Below are 10,762 nucleotides of genomic sequence, written 5' to 3' on the forward strand. Positions count from 1 at the left end.
ACCCACATTTGCATTCTATGAAACTTCATCTGAAACCTGGGGGGTGGGTGAAAAAATTGAAAATTGAGAGCTTGGAGACTCCTCATGCACCAGACTTTCCTGAGCTTTGATCAAAATCAGAACGAATGACATCCATAACGAACATTCATTCACATAGCCTTTACACTGTAGACTTCTCATGCTATAGGAGTTCAAGGTTGATTTGTGGAGTGAGGACTCTTAACGTTAATGTTAATGGGTATATTCTTTATTTCTGTGATGAAATGGTGTGACCAAAGCAACTTATTTAAGAAGTAGTCTATTTCGGTTTATGGTTCCAGAAGCATAAGGGTCCACCATGGCAGGCACTCATCAAGCAGCAGGCATGAGAGCAGGAGCAGGAAACTGAGGGCTCTAGTCTGCAAACACAATCAAGAACGAGAGAGAGAGAGAGAGAGAGAGAGAGAGAGAGAGAGAGAGAGAAGTAATGTGAGGTTATACTATCTCAAAGCTCACCCCACAGATGTACTTCTGTCAATAAGTTCATCTCCTACATCTTCCAAAACAGCCCCACTAACTGGGAACTAAGTATTCAAATACCTGAGCCTAGGAACATTTCTCATTCAAACTATGACAGCGGGGATAGTGTGGTCATTGCTGAGGTGGACTGTAGAAAGAACGCACCCGTAGACAAATGGTTATGATGGCGACGGCAACGGTAGAGGAAAGGCAAATAGCTCCTTGCTAAGTGCCTGGTTTGTGTCCCGCACTGCCCAGCTCCCTCCTTAAGCATTTGCATTTTATAAATGTCCCTGAGAAATACTCTTCCCTCTGAGATAGAAAGATATACAGATCCCATCTTGCCTTGAGGAAAGCAAGTCATTCACCCATCACACAGTGATCAGTGGCTTGGGCAGAGATTCAAATCTAATTTTCTAACTACAAAGATGTCTTCTTCCCACTGTACCACAAACATTCTTCAAAGATTATCTATTCTCTAAAATATGTGCCAGGCCCAGATGGTTTCACAGCTGAATTATATCTAACTTGCAGTGAACAGATAATCCTTATGTTATTCCAAACATTTCTGACCATAGCAAAAGATGGAAAGCTTCCCAATGCAATTTGCAGGGCTACCATAACCTATTTCCTAGCTGCAATGACTACGGACTAGGGCAAAAACTGCAAAATCTCACTAATGAATATGGATGCTGTACAGTGCCTAAGTTGTACATAAAAGCCAGTAAGTTAAAAACAAGTGTTAATTTTAAAAATTGAATTCCAAGACCAAGCATAACATATTGCAGGAATGCAGGGATAGTTCAATATTAGAAAACATGAAAACCTAACTCACTAAACTGACACTGGGTGGAAAGGCACGACATTACTACACTGTTTAATGCTAAGAAACACCATGCCTCTGGGAACATTTTCAGTTTTAATTTAGTAACCAAAATTCTAGGTTAGGAAACTAAAGAAATTCCAAAAAAAATGTTAGTTTAATGGCGACTATATTAGAAATGAATACAAAGATCATTATCATTGGAAAATTAGAAGACAGAGAAATGGGAACGATTTAAACAGCATTGTTGATGGACAGTCTAAGTAGTCAAATAGCCGAATAACCTAAGCACGTTAACAATGAACAACAGAGGAAAGCAAGAATTTCATACCTGGGAATCTAAAGATGAAAGTGTAATAACATCAGATGTTTGTGAAGGGCATGGGCAGGCCCAGAATCCAGAAACACACTTTATAATAGACTTACTTCTGCTTTATTGATCTGAAATTATAATGAATTTCAATAAACAGTTTAAGTAGATAATTATAAGAATTAGACAAAATCACTTAAGGATTTATTTGTGAAGTAAACGCACAGCATTTGTCCAGAAGTTTATGGTTAAAAATAGAGAGATGGCTTTTCCATAGTACACAATAACACTCTTTCAAATGTAAAAATTAGCAAGAGAAAGCACATTATTTGTACTATTTTCCAGGAACCCTACAATACTGGGAATGTTATACACTCAACTCTTGTCATTTTAATGTGCAAACAAATGAAGATAAAGTGGCCAAAAGAACATGGTTTTGGCCCAGGAATACACACATGAATCAGTAAGAAGATGGGCCTCAGTACCTGATGAAGGAGACATTCCATTTAGGGAGTTTGCATTGTTTAGCCAATGGCTTCAAGCAAATCGAATTCCTTTAGAAGAAAACAAACTTTTATTTCTTCACTGCAATGCTAAAAACAAAACAAAACAAAAACAAAACAATATCTTCAATATGTAGAGGTTCAAAACGTAAATAATAATGTGTCATCAAGCATTACCTACAAGTATACTGATAATGACATCCCAGCACACATCTGCTAGTTCTTCCTGTTCCTGATTCTCACGGCCTAAGGGGACCTCCTCACTTAAATTAAGCTTGACTTTCTTTCCCTGTCTCTTCACCACCCAACACCTGCTGTTCTTTCTCTCTGTGACTCTCTCCAGCTCCCCACTGGAATGGGATAAAATGTTCTTAGGAGGAATTTGCTTTCCAGATGTATCTTCACAGATGTATTATTTGTATCCTAATTCATCAAGTGAAATTTTCCAGGATAAGAAATATGAGCAAATCAGTGGAATTGAAATTTAAGCTTCTATTGTGTACTTGGGCTCTAAAATAATCAATGATGGAGAAAACTTTTTTTGTAGGAAGCAAAACAATAAACTTTCAACTTATGAGACATAACCAACCATATAGCCAGGTGACCTTGAATGTGAATAGGGAGCTAAAGAAGAAAATAGAGATGTATAGAAGTGTTATCCACTATTGAAAACAAAAGTTAGTGTCAAAGTCACCAGGGCCTTATAAATATCTTCTCACTCGAGAATGGGAAGTACGAGGAGACCTGACATAAAGGCATAAAGACTGATTTCCTGTTCATTGTTGTGTCCTAGAGCAAAGAGTCTCAAAAACCTTCACCATAAAAGCAAGCAACACTTGACCGCTGTTCACATGCCCTCCAAGGAAGAGCACCATGCTTTAGGGTGAGCATGGGATCTTCACATCAACAGAATGAAGGGATGAGAGGTCAGAGGTCAGTCAAACAGGAGCTGAGCCTACTGTCTCTGGGTGTCATCTTGGATGGTAAAGCAAGTGTATATCCAGACCAGGTAATCCCCACAGGACAAACAGTCTCCAGTCCACAGGTGACATATAACCGACACATAATCCATGGGTAAAATATAATCTATAGAACATAATCTATGGGTAAAATACAATATGTATAATAAAATCCATGGCTAAAATATTTGTTTTGCTTGCTGGAAAAGATTGTTAACTTCTCAGAACTTTATTTTCCCAGCTAGAAAAATTAATTACTCAATGATCATCTCTAGTAAAGAAAATATCTAGGCTGGTGTACTTTGTTCTCCCTCCCTACAAAAGATTTCAGGAAGGACAACAACATTTTCAAAAATTCCATCTCTAATAGATAAAAAATGCATATCCAATTTGCTGTTACAGCAGGCTCAGTCACAGTAAGTGCCCAAGGAATTCTTGATCACCAGTTTTATCCAAAGACATGTATTCCAACAATAGCATATTGGTTTTCTTCTGCAGAGGCTCTTTGCAGATTCAACATTTGTTGTAGTGTGGGACAAGATTTCTGGCATGGGTTTAGTGAAACGTTGGGCTCTTCATTTGCATAACTGTTGCACTGTTAGGAGCAGATACAAAGCCCTAGCTCATTTTGCTGCCCTTGCTCAATTCAGAATACAAGCTTGCTTCTCTCTTGTCAGTACGCAGCCTCCACAGGCATTGTAAGCCTCACCAAAGACCAGAAATGTAATGTCACAAGCTGCTTAAGAGTCTACAATGAAGAATTCATGAAAACTGTCCCATATTTCAGCAAAGTAGGGCTTTAACAGCATTCAACATTACTGTCAGAAGATTTCCATTACTTTGTTTACTGTAGGTCTTCCAAATGTCATTTAAACAGCCTGGAAAATATCTACTCTCTGAGGTACTCATGGTCATTACACAACTCCACATAGCTCAGGACTCTTGCCTAGGGAATGATACAGCCCACAGTGGACTTAGACTTTTTCTATTGGTTTAAGAAGGTCTCCCACAAACAAACAAGTCCACAGGCTAATCCAATGTAAGCAATCCCTCATTGAAACTCTATTCCCAGGTGATCCTATATTGCGTAAAGTTATAAACTAAAGCTAACTATGAAATGAACATGCATGCATTTTTTCTGCCATTTTTATAGCAAAACTAAGTTCTACTGCCTATATTCACACACAGAAAAGCAGAACTTCATTTTCTGACCTCTGTGATGCCTGATGCTAATTTTCTTACTAACAGGATCTAGAAATTGTCTACTTAACAAGATCTAGAATAATCTGGAAGACAAATCTATGGGTGTGTCTGTGAGGGAGCTTTCAGATTGGGACAACCTAGATGGGAAGATTCACCTTACATGTGAAGGACACCAATCTATCATCCATACTGAAAAATAAAAGAGAAAGAGAGCTTAGCACCGGCATTCATCTCTTTCTCCTTCTGACTGCAGAAGCAATGAGACCAGCTGCCTCAATCTCCTGTTGCCATGACTTTCTGCCATGATGGGCAGTATCATTCAAATGCCAGTCAAAATAAATCCCTTCTTCCTTGAGTTGTTTTTGTCCTGTATTTTCAGAGCAATGATAAAAATCACTTGTCACATGCTAACCTACATGAACGCTTTCTGAAATAACCTGGGACTTTACCCTCACCCACCCTCTGTCTATTAAGCATTTCTGAGTGACGTAGACTGAGTACATTTGCTTTTAGAGATTTAACCCACAAGTTTCAAACTCTTCCCTTTCATTTTAATATTGTTTCTGAATCTCATTTCTCAATTTCAAACTAATGGAAGGTAATTCTATAAAGAGTGTTGAAAGAACTATCATATTTATATATAAATATATATAGGTATATAAAACAAATATATATAATATATATATTGTTTGAATAAAATGAGTACTTTTCACAGTTGCCAAGGCAAAAAGAAGAACTGAACTATTTTTCATAACTTATAGCTATTGATTTTCTGAAGATTACGCCCAGATCTTATTCTTTGTCATCTTTGCCTCTTCTACCACTAGAAGCCAGGGCACAAACTCAGAGTACTACACTGTGAACTTAATTCTGCTAGAGACTGTTCAGAGACTCAGTTAATTCTGAAGGGTAGAGCACCAGAGATCCTCAAGGGGAACTACAAGGCCAACAGAAACAAATGGCACGGAAATGTAAGAGAGCCTGACAGTCACTGACCCCACCCACAATGTGCATTCCCAGTACTATTTCTGCAGCCCTGATGTTCACTGTGTCATAAAGAGCTTTGGTCACAAATGTTTGCAAAACAGTAGATAAGGTTCTGGGATCTGGAGTAAGAGAAAAGAGGGGTCGAATCTTGGGTTTCTCAATAACTGTATGCTTAGAGGCAGTTTATAAAAGTTGCCTAATTTTGTTTTGTTTTGATGAAGATGAATACCCACTTGTAAATTCTCGAGGTCAGTGATGTGAAAGCAAGCATTTGCGTGAAGTGACAGATCTGGTAATGGGCATGTAGAAGTATTATAAAATGCAAATTTTCTTAATGACTTGGTTCATAATTCTAAACCTTTGGGAAAGAGAAACAATTCATTATATTTCCTAACTTAATTTTTTAAGCTAGCAGTGTGAAAATAGCTTTGTGTCTTTCCTATAAGATCGTTGTTGGCATTTGTAATTGTCTCACCAAAGAATAGTTTCTTGTTTGCTTGTTTTGGTTTGGATTTTTCAGACAGACACTTGCTATGTATTCCATGCTGTATAAGAAGTCACGATCCTTTCACTTCATTCTCCAGAGTGCTGGGAACACTTGTATTCAGCACCAAAACCAGCCTAATGAGAATGATTTTCAAGTCCCTTCTTACCTTCATTCTTTGAATTGAGCCAACATCCATATCTTATTTTCAAAGGAATGGCACTTACTGCTTGACACTACCACTGGACTCTAAAAATAACAGTCATCCAGAATTTAGGACCGAGCAAGCAAAGGGCTCTGCAAAGCTTCAACTGGTTTGTGAAGCAAAGAGCAGGCAGGCAGGACTCCTTCTCCTTCACCTCACACACGGGAAGAATTGATCCTTTTCTCCCTCTTCATCCCCCACATCCTAAACAGATTTCCTGAAAGACCTTCTGGTTACATTCTCATCCCCTTGGCAAGGCAACTTGTACGCTGAGCCAGTCAGCTGTCTCATTGAGATTCACTGCCAGGTGGACAGCTTTGATGGCAAGGAGGTGGCGTTCCGCCCAGTTAAGCAGCTTTCAAGCCTCAAGCCATAAAGATGAGCTCCTGGCCCTTCTTCCTCCAGGAGGATGCTGCAGACATATTGCCTGCCCTTGGAAGTACGGCTTTCCTGTGGTGCAAATTATTGAGCTGTGCAGAACACCTTACTTATTGCTCTCCCCTCAGAGCACTGGAGACGCAGACCTTGTCCAGTTTCTTGTGTCAGCTTTTCTCTGCTTGTGCTGTTCAAGTAATTGGCTTGAGTTGGAAGCAAGAAGTAAGTTGGAGGAATTTAATCTCAGTTGATGCTGCTCTTTATATCCACCAGGAAAAAAAATAGTGCTATAAAACATGAAGGAAGTGAATGGGCTCGTGTTTCTGAGTATTTCCTTTTAAAATAGGCCTGACATTTTCAAACAAATATACTAACAGTTGCCCTGTGGGGAGGAATCATGCTGTGTAGTCTTGCCCATTTTATAGACAGGAATGCTGAGAACAACTGAAAAGATTTAGAATAGACATTTAAAAACCAACAGAATTTTATATATATCTTAATCACGCATGTAATATATGCTACTTATAAACTGGAAATTGTTAAAAAAGAGTACTATAGTCTATTAAATTAAGCTTCAGGAAGAAGCATACTGGAGGAGATCTGAGTTGCTGGCTCATGTGCAAGGAACAGACATTTGAGACATTTTCCCAGAAACCTTGTTTGGAGGTGGTTTCTTGTGTTTGCACCAACTCACTCCTTCTCAGAGGGGATAGCAGAGAGATACAGTCTCAGATCCTATACAAGGAAGAAAAGTTTTCTGGAAACCTCAGGCCTCAAAAGCATGTATAAGAGTTTTCCAGCAATCCACAACCATTTGGAAAATTCAAAGGCAGGCACAAGCCATCCATTCTTGCTCAGCAAGAGAAACAGGAAAGACATCCTGTTCATGGGAGGCGTTGGTCAGCCTAGTGATGCCCCAAAGGGGTCTTCAATAATGTTTTCTGTAGGACACCGAGGGAAGGGAGTTGAGATCATTTGATTTCTCCCTAACAAGGAATCTCATATGGGAATATGGGGCCACTGGACAATCTATGTGGAGGACCATAGGAAAACCAAAGAGGCAGCAGTTGGAGCAAAGAGAACTGTAACAGGTAGCCAGTGTGTTTGGACCTTGGCAACTAAACACCAGAATAAGACAGAACGGCATGGAGCTTGGGGGATGTGCTCAAAGTGCATTACATGTACTTGTATGAAAAGTACTGAATGCCATCAAAACACCAACTGGAGTTTTCTGAATGAATAGATAATAGTAAATACATTTTCCCCAACATTAGTGAATATATGAAAGCTCCTTATGACACTGTCAGTCAAGTAAGGACCCTTCTGTCAGTCTCGATCCTGCTTGTCCTCGGTGCTTTTTCTCCATATTCATTGTTGACAAAACAAAGAAAGAGAGGAGGTCAACACTGAGGAAAAGAACAAGTCCTGTTCTCCCAGTGTGGCTTAGCTCTTTGGAGCTCTCTAGGTGAATGACCAGTGAGAAATCTTTATGCTTCCGTTAAGATCAAACTATTGGTTGATAAATTATTTCAGCCTTTTAAATAAGCACTGATGTTGCAGCCTTTAAGACCATGGTGGTGAACTAAAATTCCATAATGTCCCAGGTGCAGTGACAGATCCAAACAATGAGGATAGAAATGCAGAAAGCCAATCGGGTAATTCTGTCACTTCTGCTGTTGTACTCACAAAGTAGCCATGGATAGTATGCCAATAAGTGGACATAGACACGCTCCCTTAAATTCTCTTCAAATAAAGGTGGTGGACTAACTTGGCTTATGGGCTGGAGTTTTACAACTCCCATCATGCTCCAGTGTTTTCAGTGGCTGCATAGAGTTCCATTTCTGCAATTTCAACCAACTCTTAACTTACCACTGCCATACATTTGAATTGTTTCTAAGTTCTGCTAGGAAAAGAGATTCACAGTGCTCACATCTCATACACAAATATACATGCCCATCTTAACTATTTAAAGTATGTATCTGAAGTGCATTTCATGCATAAGGGCCTCAGGAGGATTTTTTTCAAATGTCTCACAAGAAAAGTTGGACCTGTTTCCATACTTGGCCATGAGATCGCAGGCTGTCCCTTTCCTTCAGCGATGACTGCAGTAGGAAACAGTTTACAGGCATCTTAAAAATTTTAAAGAAAAAAAAAATGGAAGCCAACACAGAGACTTGCAAGAACCACTTAATAGGTGTGGTCTTTGTTTTTTTGTTCCAGAAAACAATGAGGCCCAACTCTCCTGTATGAAGCTGCCTACCTCTAACAGAACAGGTTAGCACCTGCCTCAGAATTCTCTGGCTACTGTCTGGCAATACATTTTCTTGCTTCTGTCTCCAAAGGCCTCCACAATGAGCCAGTGAACCAAACAGAGAACAGGCACACTCCACTGATGCCAGTTCTACTGTAACCTTGTTGCACAGTGTGACCCTGGACAAGGACCTCAGCAGTGTGGCAGCTTCTCTGCAGAAAAATATGACAGCACCCTCTGGGTAGGCTGCAGAAACTAAATGAGTACACTCCTCCTACAAATGTCAGCATTGCTGAAGAGCTTTCTGACTGCATGACAAGGGACATGGGGCAGAACTCTTGCTTTAGAGAGAGACTGCTGCTGTTAATCAAAAGGAGCAACTTTCCTAGACTCTCGCTGTGTTTACATGGCTTGGAGAGTTGACCAGGCTGCTTAGCCTGGCTCCTAACGAAGAAAATCTTTCCCATCTTGCAAGTCGGTCTACATCATGGTGCCACCATGAGCCACACTCTGGAGTAATGTCCAACAGCTGTCACAGGGACTGATATCCTGCCCACAGGATTATACAAATACCCTATGCCTCGTTTTGCTTGCTCCTTATCATACTTGTTATGATGGTCATTAGCCTTCCTACTCAAGCTTCTAGGGCCCCCTCTGACACTCCTAGTGTCCATTTCAGTGCAGCTTTATGGCCAGATTTATCTTCCTAACTTGGGTAGTATGACCACAATACTGCCAGCTGCAAATGTGCTCCCCATTCTAAGGATACTAGAGTAAGGTTAGTTCCTCCACCCCTGTGAAATTATAGAGGATAAGTATAGTCAACCGATTAAATCTGAAGATGAGCACACAGCTCATGGAAGGGGCACCTTTTAGAATTTCTGTGAACATGGTTATGTCTGGAATAAGCCTAAGCACATCAACTATGAATGAACTGACTGTGTGTGCAGCTGTACTCCCTTTTCATCTAGTTAGTTCTCCATTGTCTTGGCAAGACACTCATAACCATATTAATAGCTGAATAATGCCATCCAAATTTCCATAACTTAGTCCATTTTATATGTTAAAATTATTACCTAAAGTATTATTTTGTTCTTTTTAGCCTAAAGTTCTTAGCAAATATATATATTATATAATATATATTATATATATATATATATTACAATTGCTTAACTAACAATTTTCTCCTCTGAGGCATAGTGTTTTGTGTCACTAAACTATACAGCCCCCAAATGACTCCCCAACATTCATGGGAGAAAAGGTCTCTAAAGATCAACACATAATGATGTGTTCAGCCTCATTGATCATCAGGGAAATGCAAATAAAAACAAGAAGATACTATTTGACAAAAAGTAAGATTACTAAAAATAACAGGCTGATAAAACACAACCTAAGATGGTCACCTTTGTCACCATCACTTCTTTATGTAAATTAGAAGTTCCAGTCATATAGGGTTCCTTTCCTAGGAGTCCACACCCTGCAGAAACTCCAGTGTAGGCTCTTATCCATTTGAAATGCACTGGTGGGTCAGCATGCTATTCCTCCTTCAAAACCACTCCATCCTCATGTGTCTAGATCTTTTAAAGGCTGTTTCTTAGTACTAATATATAATTGAGGTAGAAGAGAGTATTAAAGATGCTAATCAGCTGACCTAAATAGTAACAGATTATTCCAGAGCTTATTAATGGCATGGCACAATGACAGGGAAGAGCTAAAGGAGATCAGAGAAACATATGTCATAAAAGATTCACACACCCACTACAGTTGCTTTCAAGATGGTGGAGGCAGCCTGTAAGTCAAGAAAAGTAAGTGACCTTTAAAAATGAAAACAAACAAGGAAATGGGTTTTTACCCATATTCCCTAGAGTAGTCGTTCTCATCCTTCCCAGTGCTGCCACCCTTTAATGCAAGTCTTCATGTTGTGATGACCTAAAACCATAAAATTATGTCATTGCTCCTTAACAGCTAAGGAGTTATTTGCTAGTTATTAATTTTAACCATAAATATTTGATATGCAAGATATCTGATATTTGACCTCAAAAGGGGTTGCAACCCATAGGTTGAGAATTGCTGTCCTAGATACACAGATTCATCACATTTTACAAGGACATGTATATAGACCTTCTCAATGCAGAACCAAAGAAGTTAAAGTCTTGCTCTTTAA

The 10,762-nt window shown here is 39.4% G+C and overlaps 1 long non-coding RNA gene across 1 annotated transcript; it reads right to left on the reverse strand.

Moving 5' to 3' along the window:
* Positions 1 to 231: 231 nt before the first annotated feature.
* On the reverse strand, positions 232 to 2,215 carry LOC120103156 (uncharacterized). The gene is made up of 3 exons (XR_015620280.1): positions 2,117 to 2,215; positions 1,653 to 1,762; positions 232 to 398 (listed from the first exon to the last, which is right to left on the reverse strand). It is a non-coding gene; the product is annotated as an uncharacterized LOC120103156 (long non-coding RNA).
* Positions 2,216 to 10,762: the final 8,547 nt, after the last annotated feature.

This window comes from Rattus norvegicus, chromosome 5 (genome assembly GCF_021556685.1).
Source record: "Rattus norvegicus strain SHRSP/BbbUtx chromosome 5, alternate assembly SHRSP_T2T, whole genome shotgun sequence".
NCBI classification, from domain to species: domain Eukaryota; kingdom Metazoa; phylum Chordata; class Mammalia; order Rodentia; family Muridae; genus Rattus; species Rattus norvegicus.